The sequence below is a fragment of the Cryptomeria japonica genome, chromosome 9 (genome assembly GCF_030272615.1).
Source record: "Cryptomeria japonica chromosome 9, Sugi_1.0, whole genome shotgun sequence".
Taxonomy (NCBI): Eukaryota; Viridiplantae; Streptophyta; class Pinopsida; order Cupressales; family Cupressaceae; genus Cryptomeria; species Cryptomeria japonica.
The window spans coordinates 68,668,468-68,685,023 of NC_081413.1; positions in this window are offsets into that span (position 1 = coordinate 68,668,468).

Consider the following 16,556-nt stretch of genomic DNA (forward strand, 5'->3'; position numbering starts at 1 on the left):
CCTCCCATTTCTAAGTTTTTCAAGAAAGAAAGAAAGTTTACTCCTTTGAATGAATCATTCCATAGTATTATGAATAAGTTATTGGAGCAAAATGTGCTTACTCTTCCTCCTATAAGGCAAATAGATCCTGCAAAGATTAATTCACCCTATTTTGATAACAAATCTTTTTGTCAATTTCATCGTCATCCTGGGCATGATACTGAAAAATGTTTTGCTTTGAAGGGTAAAATTCAAGATTTGATTGATAATAATACTATCTCTATTTCTGGTGTGAATGATAAAGGCAACACATCTGTAGCTCCTCCAAACCAAAATCTTCAGATTTTCACTGATCCATTGCCTTCTCATACCTCTAATGCGATTGATACTACTGATTCCTCTGTCTCACCTGATGATCTCGTGTCCATGACTCCGAATGTGATTAACTTTGTGGAGCAGCAGAAAATCCCTAAAGAACCTTCCATCACCTTTGATTCCAGTGAAACTATCAGGGCACCTGATGGTCCTTTATATATAGTTGCAAAAGTCAAGAATACACCTTGCCGTGGAGTGCTTATTGATCCTTCTTGTATGGTTAATATCATTACTGAAGAATTTCTTTTTACTTTGCAATTGAATCAAGTGATCTATGACGAAACAAATGTGGTTGTGAAATTATTTGATACATTTTCTTCTCCTGCAATTGGTTCTATTACATTACCTATTGAGGTCCATAACAAATCCCTTGATGTGGACTTTGCTATTATTCCATCGTCCGAACAATTTCGTGTGAAGCTAGGCTATCCTTGGCTGTCTTCCATGAAAGCTATTGCTTCTCCTATTCACAAGTGTCTGAAATTTCCCCATAATGGCAAAGTTGTTACTGTCAATCATAGTCTCTTTAAACCAGCTGAAAGAACTTCTAGCATTCCTATTGATTACTTTTGGCCTAAACAATTTCAATCTCTTCCTCCGCGAAGTGATCATCTTTTTAAATCTTATCAAAAGTGGAAAAAAGATATGATCCTATCTCTAAGTGAACCTAGAACACCCAAACTTGACATTCCTATCATTCTTGAGAAGGAATTTCTTCCTTTGAAAGATAAAACTAATGTCTTTCCTCAAGAAGATTCCCAACCCATTCCTATGAATGTGACTATGCCTATGTCTAATAAACTTTCTAAAGGTAGACCTATACCTCCTCGTCATGATGGGCTTGGTCTCCTTCCTAAACCAAATATTCCTCCTTTATATGGAGCAGTTCCTCCTCCTTCCTCTTATGGAGAGAAGATACCTTCCTCTTCTCCTATTGTTCAACCTAAGAGACCACAACCTAAACACCCAAGTGAAAAGGATGAGAACATTCCTCCTCCTCAATCTTCTCAACTTCCTACTAAGACTAGAGGAAATCATTCTGGACGTGAATGCCGACGAAAGCGTCGTCTTAGAGCTCAAGCAGCTGCTTCTCAAACTTTGCAATCCCCAAAAACACCTTCAGCTAGTATTATTCCATTTTCTCCTCAGCCGAAAATTGAGCCAAAATCTCCTAAACATAAGATGCATGATGGTCTTGATCCTATGCGAGTTAAAGATCCTATTTTTATAAATCTAGATGATGATATAGATGAAAATGTTATTCATGATGAAAATGTTACTTCTGTTCATTCTGATAGTGAATATGTTGATGTTGATAACCATTTATCTAACGCATTTTCTAAAGCACTTATCCTAGCTCCTAGACAAGAACACCGTGGCTTGGGATATGAACATAGCCCTTATTTGGATCTTGTGATAGCTCCATCTGCTGTGTTGGATGTTCCTCCTCTAGCGTGTTTCCTGCCTTCCCGAAATATTGATCAGCAAGATCGGGGGGTAGATGACGTGCTAGACTAGTTTCATTAGCATAGCAGACTCTTTCCTCCTCTCTTTTGTTACTTCTTCTATGTGTTATTCTCATTCTTCTATTTGTTGTCCTTAGTGTTGTCTACTTGAGGATGATGCAAAGCATTGAGATCTCTTTTGGTCTCTCTCATGTTGACTCAAAAGACACATGTGTTCCCTTCTTCTAGGTGACCTTCCTTGATTGGGGAATGAAGAACAATTATGCATACATACATATGATATACATGAGTTATCATACAGCATACTGACCCCGAGGAAAGCGAAGTCACCTTGTGCTTTGTTTTTTGTGTCTATTATCCTTGGGCTTATCTCACACTTGGGGACTAAATCCTTGTGATAACGTGCTCCTTTCTCATTTCTTATATGTATCACTACCTTAAAGCAATCACCCCCGGTGAGGCATGTGCGATCACTTTAACATAGGGGGGCATACATCCCGTCCATATCTTTTCAAGATACTTGAAAATTTCTTGACAAATTTAGCTTTGCCTTGAAAATTTTTGATATCTTTCTTGCATGACTCATAGTGAGGGAACCTTACTATTGACAGTCATGGTTCTCCCTCGTGATCTTCCCTTTTACTTTGTCAATTGAAGTCGTAAGATCCTTATTCCACTAGGGGCTTGGTGTATCTTGCCTTCTTGACGTGGTGAAAGTCTTTCAATGTTGTTTCCTTGTACTTTACCGGAAGTATGAGCGTACGCTTATACTCCCGCTAAAGTGGGGGCTAAATGTAGCATCCTAAAATTGCGACACTTGCAATTTTGACTGCATTTGGGTCTTCACGATGGCGATGCAACATGGAACCTGAATGGAGACCTCGAAACTTGTTCATGACATCAAAAACTGCATTTCTCAGCACCCTGGCCTGATCCTCCTTGCACCCTGCTGCCTCTGGAGGTGGGACCATGGCGCCCAGCGCCCTGGTCTTTCAGGACTAGGGTGCCCAGCGCCCTGGTCCACAGGACCATGGCGCCCAGCGCCCTGGTCCCTAGCCCTATTTTTGGGCCCTGTCTCTTTTGGGTCTCGGGTCTTTATGTTTGCAAATTGGAAAATAACATTTCCTGGTCGGCCTAAGGTCGGGAAAATCAGTCTATCAACCCTAATTGACAAGTATATAAACTACATTTCCTCTCCCATTTTAAGAGGATGGAAAAGAGGAGGCAAAAGCAATATTCAAGAATTCAAGAATTCAAGCATTCCTTCAAGCAATTGATCATTCTAAGTCTCCATTCAAGGCTAAGTGTTGCATTCAAGACAAGGATTCAACCATTGAAGAGGAGATCACTTACAACACATTACATACTACATACATTACACCTTCGCATGTAAGAATACAAACATTCTTACAACAAGGTATCAGTACTTGTTTACATTACAAACATTTACATTTACAACATTCTCATTTCTTGGTTAATTCCAAAACCGGGGTTTGACCTAAAGGCAAACCCCTCATCCCTAACCCCCCAATCGTCCTCTCTTTTCTGTGTGTAGGTTGTAGGTACGCGGCTGTAATTGAAGATCTGGAATCCTTGTGCAAAGACGAACAGATCCACCTTTGTTTCGCAGATTTTTCGGAGGACCGTCTGCACGCCGGGCGCCATCGTCCCGTCAACTTTCGCTCAAATTTGCAGAACAGCATCGTCTTGACATTTTACTACTAATTCCAAGTCCGCAGCTTCATATCATATTCCTATCTCTGTTTATAAGTGAATCTTTCCTACTTTACATGCATTCCTAGTTCAATCTTTCTATCTACATTTATTTACAAAAGAGGGTATCCTTGATGTCTTACCCCTTGAAACTGATATAGAATCCAATCTTGAATTGCATGGGATTGGATCTTGTGGGTTTCAACCCCTCTTTTGAATGTAAAGTCTTTCCCAAGTGAAAACCATCAACCCTAGTGACTCTCCCTTCTCTCTCCTTGGAGTTGGGGAGGGGAGAACGACTAGGGTTCGATTTTTCCGCTTTACAGTTCATAAATTAGAATTTGATGATTTCATCTTCAGGTTGTAGTGTGGTGACTCCATAGGTCATTGAGATAACTGATAGGGCAGGGCCAAAATTCAAGAAACATCCATATAAATTGGTGGAAGATTATCTTAATGAAGCATTTCCATCTGTTTTGTATGGGGTTTTGCACGTTGAAGATATTAGGGAATACATCCACTACAATATTGAGGAGCTTGGGAATGCTGAAATGCTATCACTATACACTGAGCACACGATAGATGGTATGGGAAAATTGAAACCAGATTTCAAATCTCTACAGGATAAGGGTTTCATTTAGTTTCTGAACTTTTTGATTTTCGATGAACCCAAATGGGTTAGATATATTTTGAGCAGGGTCCATGATGAATTTATATGGCTTGATAAACCATACAAGATCACCAAGAATGCAATCCAAGTGGTGACATGTCTGAATTTAAGCGATGAAGTTCCTAGTCTAAGAAATGTGAAGAACACAACAGTGACAAAGGTAACCAATTCCCAACATGATAGCAGATCAATGATAATAAGTGACATTATTGTATATGATATCATATTTGCCTCTGTGGTGACAGGATACAAGGTATATCAATCTAGTAGAGTAAACTCAGTTTCTGGTAAAGAAATATATGCAACTTATCAAATTCATAAGGAGGATAAGTTATATGATCTATGTGGGGTACTTTTGAGTGAGCTAATGAGAAATTTAAAGAAGATAAAGCAAGATAAGAAGCATGTCTTTAAGTTTGATACCTTGATTACTTGTCTAGCCTTCTATTTTATGAGGGAGAACCCTGATGTAGGTAAAATTCAATGGGTATGTGAAAAATTGGTGGTGGTGTAGATCAAGGAAGCCTTACAAGGATTAGGAGATGCTCAAGCACAAGATGTTATCCTATGGGGTTATTTCAAATCCTTACAAAGCATGATGCAAAGTAGGGCAAGGATCCCGAAGGAGATTGTAGAAAAGTATGAGGACACCATATGCTTCATGGTGGAAATTGACCAATTCCTAATGGAAGTTATTTTACCAAGAATAGTGTGCATCATGCCCATGGGGTATGAAGTTGATGCTAATACTCTTGATGCATATGCTCAACATCTTTGACTAATCTACTGGATGAAAAGGAAGAAAGATTAGGGACTTATAAAGAGAAAAGATTAAGATTACACTCCCAATTCACTAAGCCCAGAATGCAGAAGAGAGTGAGAAAAGAAGTAGAGAAACTTGCTGAAGATATGGGGATTACAAAGGAAGCAGGCTGCAAAGCATGGAAGCAAAACATTCTGAAAGAGCAGGACATGGTCAAACCCAAGAAGACCAAACCGGCCTCTACTCCTCCTAAGCCAAGGCAAAATAAGTCAGCACCTTCTTCCAATGCACAAAAGCATGTCCCTCCACCAAATCCTCAAACCAAATCATCTAGTGGAGTAGAGAAGAGAAAGAAAGGGAAGCCAGAAAGAGTCTATGTGTCAGCCACTGCTGAAGAAGAGACAAAATTTGATGAAGTAGTAAGGGAAGTGAAGAAGACTACTACTTCTACTAGGGTAGTCAAGAAGCCACCATCCAGTGAAGGTCAACCAAGCAAGAAGTAGAAAGTTGGAGCTGAGAAATATAGAAGACCTCGACCTAGCAAGAAGCCCAAGTCAAATCTTTATGAAGCATTGAAGTTTGAGAAGCTTGAAGGTGACTACATTATTGTGCCCCCATCACATTAAGCGAAATAGTTGATACAATAGTAAAGGAAGGGAATTTGAAGCATGTGTCATAATGGTATGAGAACTATGATGAAAATGATAAAAGAACACTAGAAGATGTCTTTGTAGAATATATGAATGTATATAAAAAATTCCTTATAGAATTATCAATGATTGCGAAGGGTCTATATAAAATTTTGGATGCCAGAAGGCATATGGATAGTCTAGAAGATGAGTGAGTAAAAGAGTATGTATTGGTTAATTTGTGCTCTATAAATTTCCAAGAGTGAAGTAGACAGACTCCTTAAGATTGCAAAGAATAGATTTAGAAGGAAAACTAGAGAATAAGATCATGTTTAGAAAGTTTGATGTAGTGGCCAAGGAAACATACGTAATTTTTAAACAAGTTTTGGAAGAGCATAAGTATGAGATAAATCCAGTGAAAGTTGATGCCCATCTGGAAGTGCATACACAGGATGATACCTTTGTTTTGGATGAGAAAGTAAATAAATAAGCTACAGTTATAGATGATATTGTTGACAATCAGAAGGTTGCAAATTCTAATGAAGATGATTAGAATCCTCTAGTAACAAATATTGAATTTGAGAATGAAGATGAGGAGGTTGGTGATCAGAAAGGAGAAGAGGCAGAGAAGGAGAAGGATGGAGATAAGGTTGAACAATTTCCAGTGGCAATAGACATTGTATACAAGGTAAACTATATTATCAATGACACATATCTTACCAAAGGGCCTATATATCTTAACTCACTATCTCTTGTCCAAGCACTCAATCTTGCAGCACTTGCACAGGCCAAAGCTAGTGAAGACTTATTGAAATATCAGTCTAAGGATAAAGAGTTGATATCTATGGCTATATGTGTGTTGGATAAAATTTTGCCATCTTTTAAGTAAGATACAATAGACGCACCCTCCAGTAAGATGAGGAGCATATTAAATCAATGGATTCTCATTTTGCATCTTTAGAGAAAGTTGTTGAAGGAACTATTCTTAGAAAATTCAATCTTATGCAGTTAAGGATAATTTTGAAAATGGTTGAAGGTAATAGGGTTAGTTTTACTATCGGTTTGAAGGCCATTCAGGATGCACTGGACAAAGGAGGTAAAATATACAGGTCATGTCTTCATTTTCCTAAGTTCACAACTAAGATTGATAAGAAGATCAAAGAATTCGAAGGGAAATTAGTTGGTATTTCTTAATCCTTTGCCCCACAATCAGTTTTTGTTAGTAATATTGAAGCTCAGGTGATCGCTCTACTTGATAAAACCAAGAGCCTTAATTAGGAAAAAGACAAAGTAGTTGGTAGAGTGGGAGAACTAAGGAACTTAATTACTCCTCGGTTAGACACCTTGTTGAGCAGTCAACAGGATGCTATGAATGCTCTGAATAAGAGTGTTCCATCATATCTTAGAGGAGTTGAGATGCATTCATATTTGTTTAGCACTCTTATCAATAGTTTGGAGAACCTTAAGAAAGGTTGGAATGATCACCTGCAATCCCTAAAGACCATTTTTGGAGACATCTTTAAATTTTTGTAAGTTATTGTGTATACCCTTGTACATAAATTTTGGTGGATACCTACATTTGTCATTGATGTCAAAGAGGGAGAGAGACGAATGAAAAAGGGTATATTTTTAGGGGGAGCTTGTTGAGTTGGAGTTGTTACATTTTTGCAATTTTGAAGTTTTGCATTGTATGTCAGTTTTGATCTTACAGTGTCATTTTTCATCAAGTGTTTCCATTGATGCCAAATGGGGAGATTGTTGGCAAGAGACTATGTACCAGTTGAGTTAAGTGCATGAGTAATATTTCAAGGTTGTCATTGATTGAAACTCAGATCAAAAATCACATCCGGTATATATTGAATTGTTCTACTAGAAGTTTGATATCCAATTTTCTTAAGTTTCGAAGGTGGAATACAGTATGTGGCCCAGAGTATGAGCACATTGAGCAAAAATAAATTTGGTTGCATAGTTATGGTTGTAGTGGAAGAGGTAGTTGATTGGATGTCTATGTCATCTTAATTCACAATCCTAGCCTTCGGTATTGATTCTCATGCAAGATTGGAGATCCGGTATCCGGTATTACAGAAAGAATAGGGCTATTTTTGTGTAGCGCGTTATGCAGAATCTTTGGGATGATTTTGGTGATTGGTTTTGAGATTGAGGTGATTTAGATGACATGTGTGAATTCTATTATCAATTATTTTTAGGTCTGCATATGGATTTGTAATCAGATTGAGACGACTTATTGTTACACGTTTCATGTTGTGTGTTATGCATTTTTTATACTGACATGGAATTAATTTAATTTGATGATGCAGATATGTAAGACCACTTTGTATGAGCATTTTTTATAGAGATGTAAGTGTGAAAAGATTGTATGAGAATTGGTGCGTAGTTTCATGTGAACTATTCTTGGATTGGTGCTCTGGTATTTGACAGAGCAGAGCATAACAGAGAAGTTTGATAAAATAGTGGAACATAGTCACTTTGCACTTAACCGAAATTTCATTTCTGCATTTATAGATGCTACTCATCAGTTTAGATATTCTTGTTATCATTTGTAGGATAGTGAGTTCTCTGGGGTTATAGCCCTCTTTTGTAATTGAGCAGTGAGCTCTAGGTAGTGTGCTTGAATGCATGTGCATTCCCGTCTTGCAATATTATCATACTCCTGATCATAATATTATAATATTATGGTTGCAATCCCACTGTGGTTTTCCCTTTCTAGGTTTCCACGTAAAAATTCTAGTGTTATGGTTCTGTGCTTATTTGCATTTAGTTTCTGCACTTTACTTTTACTCATTTGCATTGAGTGGTTTAACAATCAGTTTAAGAAAGTTGTTAATTGTAGAACTTTGATTCACCCACCCCTATCGATGTTCATTGATTCCAACAATTTATTCCTTTATCATACCTGCATTGACTTCTATATTGGCCTCAGCCCAACAACATCTACAAACCAAAATAACTTCTCCATCTATATGTATGAACAATTATTTCTAGACTTCTAGAACCTCACAAATGAAGAGGTAAACACAAGAATCTCTACCACGGTAAAAATTGTTTGCATTTTTTATGTTTATGTTGTGATTTTCATTGATGGACACACACTTGTATAGAGATCCCCTTTATATATATGAGCTAGAGCTCAACCGATATTTGTTCCAACCAGTATGTTGTATTCTAGTCTTTAGACTAAAGGTGATTTTGCAGAATGTGTTTTCCGGTCTGAAGCGGCATGTCGACCCCAAGCGGTTCATAGACCTCAAGCGGTACGAGGGAGAAAAGCGGTATGAGGGAGAAAAGCAGCACTACACATTCTTACCAGTCTTCATTTTTCTCAAACTGGCAACCGGTATTTTGTATGAACTAGAAATACTCTGTGATGAGCTACCAACCGGCATTTTGTGATGAGTTACCAACCCACCGATTGATTGATGGTGCCGACACACTAATGGTGCTTTTTGTGTCGTGTTACTGAGTATGTCTAGATTCATTGAACCTAGGAAATTGTAATGTAATCCTATTGGAACGGCATGAAATCAGATTCCTTTAAAAGGACATCATGTCTAGGGTTTTGAGTTGTTGTAGTTGTTGTTGCTGAAAGGGTTTATGTTGTGGCTAGGGTTTAAGGTGGTTGTTGAGTTGTTGTAAGAGCGATCTTATCTGAGAAGATCAAGTTGTAATACAAGGAGATAGAGAAGACTGAAGTAATGTTGGAATGCATTAGCAGTGAACTATACTAGATCTAACCAAGCAGTCTGTGCTATTAGATAGATCAAACACTTGTTGATTACTCACATCTTTGACAAGTCTTTAGCCCTTAACCAGGTAGGCCTAAAAGCCTTTGTAAAATCCTCTAACAAGGTGGTTCACTTCTGTGAATCTAAAATCCTCTAACAAGGTAGTCTTTAATCGGACTTATCTCCTAATAGAGATTGAGATTCCTAATAGTATCTGTTCTGGTGAAGAACACTATAAGACCTTAACCAGTCTGGTTTCTCTTCAGTAGATAGTGACTTGTGAGTTCCATCTCACCATGGTTTTTCCCAATTGGGTTTCCATGTCAAATATCTTGTGTTATGGTTGTATTGCTTTTGTGGGTGAATGATTTATTTGCATTTTGGTTTGCATGTGTGATAACCGGTCTATCTATTAGACTGTTTTACCAGTTTATCTTCAAACGGTGTAAGTGTTTAAATACAGAGATTTTTGGCATACTAATTCACCCCCCCCTCTTAGTATTCATCAATTGGTATCAGAGCCTATCTTTCTATAAGTTTAACCACTTGGAAATAGATATGGAGGAATACACCTTGAGGGAACTTACTCAATGGCTTACTCAGTCTGAGCAAGCCTATGATGATCTTACGGTCAAATACAAGGCATCTCAAGCAAAAAGGAGAGAACATGCAGAGAAGTTGATGGAGCTATCTGAAAGTAGTTCTGAAGATGAAGCAAATATGGAAGCTATGATTGCAGAAGTAAATAAGCTGAATGATTCAAACTCCAATCTGAGAAAGGAGTTGGAAGGACTGACTATCCGGTTTAGTCAAGAGCTTGTGAACCGAAGGAAAGCTGAAGATTGGGTAAAGGATAGAGATCATGAGATCTCTAAGTTGAAACAAGAGATTAGTTCACTAACTGCTCGCCTTCATGAGATAAAGATGGAAAAGGAAGACATGCAAGGAGAACTGAACATAGCCATCTCTAAAAAATGCAAGCCTAATGGAGACCAATACTGCTATTTCCAAAGAACTCTCTGAGTCAAAGGAAATACTTGCTAAGTTTAGCAAAAGTACTATCAAGCTAGAGAAAAAGCTTGAGTCATCTAGACTGATAAAGAATACCAATGGTCTTGGTTTCTCTAGACATGAGGAAGGAGAATCCTTAGGAACAAATGCTGAAGCATCAAAGAAGCAACTGACACTCAAAGGAAAAGGTAAGCAAAAATTCAAACCTGTTTGCTTTAACTTTATTAAAGAAGGACACATTGCAATGTATGTAGGAGAAAAGCCTTCAATAATTTTCCATATTTTATCAACAATATCCCTAGATCCAATAAGTTCAATGGTCATTGTTATGCATGCAACAAGTTTGGGCATAGAGCATTTGAATGTAGGTCTGTCATGAACAATACCAAAAGATATCCTTAGAGGACCCAAGGAGCTGGTCCAGAATCTTTTGTAAATCGAAACCCTAACCGGTTTAATACCTACAATTATCAGTAAGGTAATAGTGGTTATCAATCGACAACTGAATGGAGAGAAAACTGTTGGACTTGTCATGGACATGGTCACACTACTGCTACATGCAGAAGGAAGAATGGAAATATGAACAATGGACCTTGGAGAGCACCTGGATTGGTTTGCTATCACTGCAACAAACTGGGTCACATTGCAAGATTCTGTAGAAGCAGAAAGAGTATATCTGATGATATACTGGTCACTCAGAAAGGAGAAGTTGATGTTGAAAAAGTTTAAGCGGACATGAACAAAACCTGGAGGAAGAAACCAACAATGTTGGAAGAGGAACCGGTTTCTGCACCTAGTGTGGGAATATTAGAGCCGGCAAACTAAGCTCTAAAGAGGCTTAGGGGGAGCAAATGGAAAAATGATTTTGAACCCCCAGTTACACCGGTAAAAGACCTTAACCAGTATGTGATACCTATCGCTTGGCAGAAGACTGGAAACAGTAAAAAAGGCAAATTAGGGTTTACACCCTAATAGAGGAGCATCAATGGCGGTAGGTGAGAGACATGTATAAAAGCATATTTCAAATCATTTCTCACTATCTTTTTTTGAGCAAAGAAATGTTTTCAAGTGCAGAGTGAAGAAAATTTTCAAGTGCAAAGCGAAGAAAATGCGATTTGAGCTTAGATTTCAAAAAATTGATAAATCTTGAAGCAGATTCAAATCCAGCTTGCAAGTGGTCGAGGAGAACACAAAGAGGTGATTTGGCAACTGACAGAGAGTGGAGTGAAGCAGAATCAAGAAGCCCTAAATTTGCGTTGTAAAGGTATTTTTCGTGTTCTTGAAATACTCAACAATGGCTTCCGCATCTCATACCAGTTCTAGTACATCCATTGAGTCGGAAAGTTTTATTCAGAGGAAGTCCAAATATAATGCCTTATCACAAGTTCCAGCTGGAGTCATAGTTGAAGAAGGAATTTCAGATTATATTAATTGCAAAATAGAAGACCTAGGGTCTTTAGCTATTCACACCCAGTTAGGTTTATTTTGAGGCAAGGACAAAAAGCTCAAACCGGAGTTTAGTATCCTAGAGAAGAAGAAACTCCATAATGTAGTATATTTTCTGGAAGATTTTATGGAGGATCATATCAAGATTATTTTGAGCAGAGTCCATGGTGACAAGATGTACCTAAAGAGAACGCATGATATCACGCCTCAGGCAATTCATGCAGTCACCAGTTTCTATAACACAGGGGAAGTGCCAACCCTGAGAACGATAAGCAAAATGGAAATGGCCAAGCTCACCAGTTCAACAAGTGACTCAAGAGGAATGACAGTAAACCCTATCAAGGATGATCTGGTGAAATACACCTACATGGTGATAGGCTACAGAACATTCTCAGCCAACAGGATTAATTCTGTATCTGCTACAGTAGTAAATGCTTCTTACCGGATGATTAAAGAGGATGCATCATTTGACCTATGCACCAGTATGCAGAGGCAACTCCTGTTGAATCTAAAGGCAATCAAATAGGATAATGCACAGAGATTCAAATTCGAACAACTATTGGTTGGGTTGTTCTTCTTTTTCCAAGGCTTCTTTCCTAGAGTAGGAGATGTCCAGTGGTCCCCTGACCAACCGGTAACCAAACATATCAAGGAAAGCATACAAGCCATTGGAACTGGTTACCTTGAGGTGTTGAACAAATATTTTGATGAGTTTAGAAGAAAGATGACTCAAAGGGTAAAGATCTCAGGTGACATCATTAAGAAATACGAAGATAACATATGTTTCACCATTCAGGTGGACAAATGCCTAATGGAGGCTGTTGAGCCTAGAATGGAGGAAGTAGAGCCAATGGGCTATGAGGTTATGTATGATATGTTGGAAGGGTATGCCTCAACCCTTATTGCCTCACCTCTTGATCCTAAGGCTAAAAGGACCAGAACCTACTTGGAGAAGATTGCATCGGCTAAAGAACCATCTGTTAAGAAAGGAAAAGAACTGGTAGCAAAGAAAGCCAAGGCAGTGCCTGTAGCATCGACACTGGCTACCACTTCAACTCCAAGAGTGACCAAGTGGTCACCTGCAAAGAAGAAACTGGAAGTAGCACTAGCAAAAGTCTTCAAAAGGAAAAGGAATACTAAGTCAAATGAACCAGACTCTAAACAGACTGAGTCTGATGAAAAGCCAAAGAAGGCCAGACAAACAAAGAAAGTGAAGAAGAATGAACCGGCAGCATCTACACCAGTAAATATTGATATTTCTTCATACAAACCTTTGACACATTTTCAAAGGATAGTTAAGAATATTAGGAGAAAATTACTTCATGATTTAGTTGATTATTATGATGATTTCAGTGAAGAGGAAAAAGAAGAAGTATTACAGGAAATCATTATTTATTTATGTAAAAATGACCGGTCACCATCAGAGATTAAATCTCAGACACCAGATTCTTTATTTAAAGCATTAAATAATAACTGGCACTTTGCCATTGAAAAAGAATAGGAGATTAGGGAGAAAGTCTTTTCACAGTACTTTCCCAACCTCTCAAATTCAGAATTATTTGATGTGTTGGACCAAAATAAAGGACTCTTCTTCACAAGGAGAAAAAGACTCTGGTTGTTGGAAGAAAGAGTTGATGATGTTGAAAAAGACACTCATCAGTATATGAATCATGCTATTCAAGCTCACAAAGCACGAATGGTCAACCAACAAGCAGAAAAAGAACCGGTCATATCCAAACCAAATGAATTTTTTGATGAAGAAGGAAACCTAGTTGAAGAACCAATTGACACTATTGATGTCAATCCCCTGGATGTAGAAGATGTCACTCAGGACATACATTCTGAGGGAACAGAATAGGGGAAACAAGCCAAACAGGGCGGTGAGAAAGCTAAGGACACACATGAAGAGGCTAAGGAATAGGAAGAGAAGAAGAAGAGGGATGAAGATGAGAAAAAGAGAAAAGAGGAAGAGAAGAGAAAAGAGGAAGAGGAGAAATGAAAAGATGAAGAGAAGAAGAAGCAAGAAGATGAAAAGAAGAAGAAGGAAGAGGAAGAAAAGAAGAAGAAGGAAGAGGAAGACAAGAAGAAGAAGGAAGAGGAAGAGAAGAAGAAGAAGAAGGAAGAGGAAGAGAAAGAAGAGGAGAAGAGGAAGGAAACAGAGAGGAAAAAGAAAGAAGAGGAAGACAAAGCACAAGAACTGAAGAAGGAAGCAGAGAAAAGGAAGAAGGAAGAAGCAGACAAGGTAGAGAAAGCAATGGAGAGCACATAGATGGAGACTTTGAAGGCAACTGGGAGTCAAGCCAAACCGGCTGATATCTCCAGTCCTATCGATCTCCAGTCTACAAGTGAGTTAGAGCTTATGCAGAGCATCAAGGTTGCCCAAGAGCACCTTGAAATTATATGAAGGAAAAAGGAACAAGATATCATTCAGGCGGCTGTAGACACTCTTACCAATTTGATCCTCGGTACCAATCTTCCCAACACTGAATCATCATTAGCACAACTCAAACTACTATGTACTGTAGTGGATGATCAGGTGCAGAGCGTGGAAGAAGCAGCTGAGGCAAATGTCAAGAAAGAGAATCAAAAGGCTCTTAACATTGCTCTAGTGAATAAGTTGAATGAGCTCCGGTCTGAACTTCTAAAAGACCAAAAGGATATAAGGGACGCTTTGGATGAGGGAAACTTGCTACTAAGCAAAATCTGTCAACCCCATATATTCTGCGATGATGTGCTAACTAAGAAGAAAAAGCTTCAAATGGACTTATAGTCCTACTTGAGCATATTTAAGCCTCCTTATGATTCCTTTGCAACTTATGGGCAAACCATTCACCGGTTTCAGATCCAGTCAACCAAGATGGAGCAAGAGATCAGTACACGCTCTAGAGATTTGTAGGAGCTTCAACTGGTTTTACTTCCATGACTACAAATTCTTCAGAAGTGTTATCTGAACCTGGATGCCCTGACAGTCACGTAGGAGATGAGCACAGTTGTTGCCATGGAAGATTAGGTATCCCAGATGTAAACAAAGAAAGAAGTGGCAACCTCCCTACTTGAGTCCTGGTCTCTATCCATGAAACAATTTTTGCAGGACTATAAATCGGTTTTTGACAAATATTATTCATTATTGTCATAAACTTTTATTATTTCAATATCAAATGGAAATAGGGTTATTCAGTGGTACTTTGTCATTGTTGTCAAAGGGGGAGGAGTATCTGGTTTTCAAATTTTGATATATGTTTTGATATATGCTATATGCTCTGATATCTCAATGTTTATGCTCTGTATACAAAATTGCAATACATTGTATTGATTAAGGAATAATGTATATGCTTAGGGGGAGCAATTTTGTTAATCGCATGTTTTTTATTGTAAAACACTTAGACGTCAAAATTTTATTTTCCTAAGTGTTGCCATCAATGCCAAAGGGGGAGATTGTTGGCATTTTTGATGTTTATCTTGTGATTGTCATTGATGGACACACACTTGTATAGAGATCCCCTTTATATGTATGAGGTAGAGCTCAACCGGTCTTTGTTCCAACTGGTATGTTGTATTCTAGTCTTTAGACTAAAGGTGATTTTGCAGAATGTGTTTTCCGGTCTGAAGCGGCATGTCGACCCCAAGCGGTTCGTAGACCTCAAGCAGTATGAGGGAGCAAAGCGGCACAACACATTCTTACCAGTCTTCATTTTTGTCAAACCGACAACCAGTATTTTGTATGAACTGGTAATACTCTGTGATGAGTTACCAATCAGCATTTTGTGATGAGTTACCAACCCACCGATTGATTGATGGTGCCGACACACTAATGGTGTTTTTTGTGTCATGTTACTGAGTATGTATAGATTCATTGAACCTAGGAAATTGTAATGTAATCCTATTGGACTGACATGAAATCAGATTCCTTTAAAAGGACATCATGTCGAGGGTTTTGAGTGGTTGTAGTTGTTGTTGCTGAAAGGGTTTATGTTGTGGCTAGGGTTTAAGGTGGTTGTTGAGTTGTTGTAAGAGTGATCTTATCTAAGAAGATCAAGTTGTAACAGAAGGAGATAGAGAAGATTGAAGTAATGCTTGAATGCATTAGCAGTGAACTATACTGGATCTAATCAAGTAGTCTATGCTATTAGATAGATCAAACACTTGTTGATTACTCACATCTTTGACAAGTCTTTAGCCCTTAACCAGGTATGCCCAAAAGCCTTTGTAAAATCCTCTAACAAGGTGGTTCACTTCTGTGAATCTAAAATCCTCTAACAAGGTAGTCTTTAATCGGACTTATCTCCTAACAAAGATTGAGATTCCTAATAGTATCTGTTCTGGTGAAGAACATTGTAAGACCTTAACCGGTCTGGTTTCTATTCTGCAGATAGTGACTTGTGAGTTCCATCTCACCGTGGTTTTTCCCAGTTGGGTTTCCACGTCAAATATCTTGTGTTATGGTTGTATTGCTTTTGTGGGTGAATGCTTTATTTGCATTTTGGTTTGCATATGTGATAACCGGTTTGTCTGTTAGGCTATTTTACTGGTTTATCTTCAGACTGTGTAAGTGTTTAAATACAGAGATTTTTGGCATACTAATTCACCCCCCCCCACTCTTAGTATTCATCAAAAACATGTTGAACAACAAACTACAAGAGGGATCATAATATTTTCATTTCGTTCTCCCCTTCAAATAGTGCATGTTGTCTAGTTATTAGATGAAGAATAAACAACACCACAGGGTGCAAATTCATTGTAACATTTTTCCTCTATCTTTTC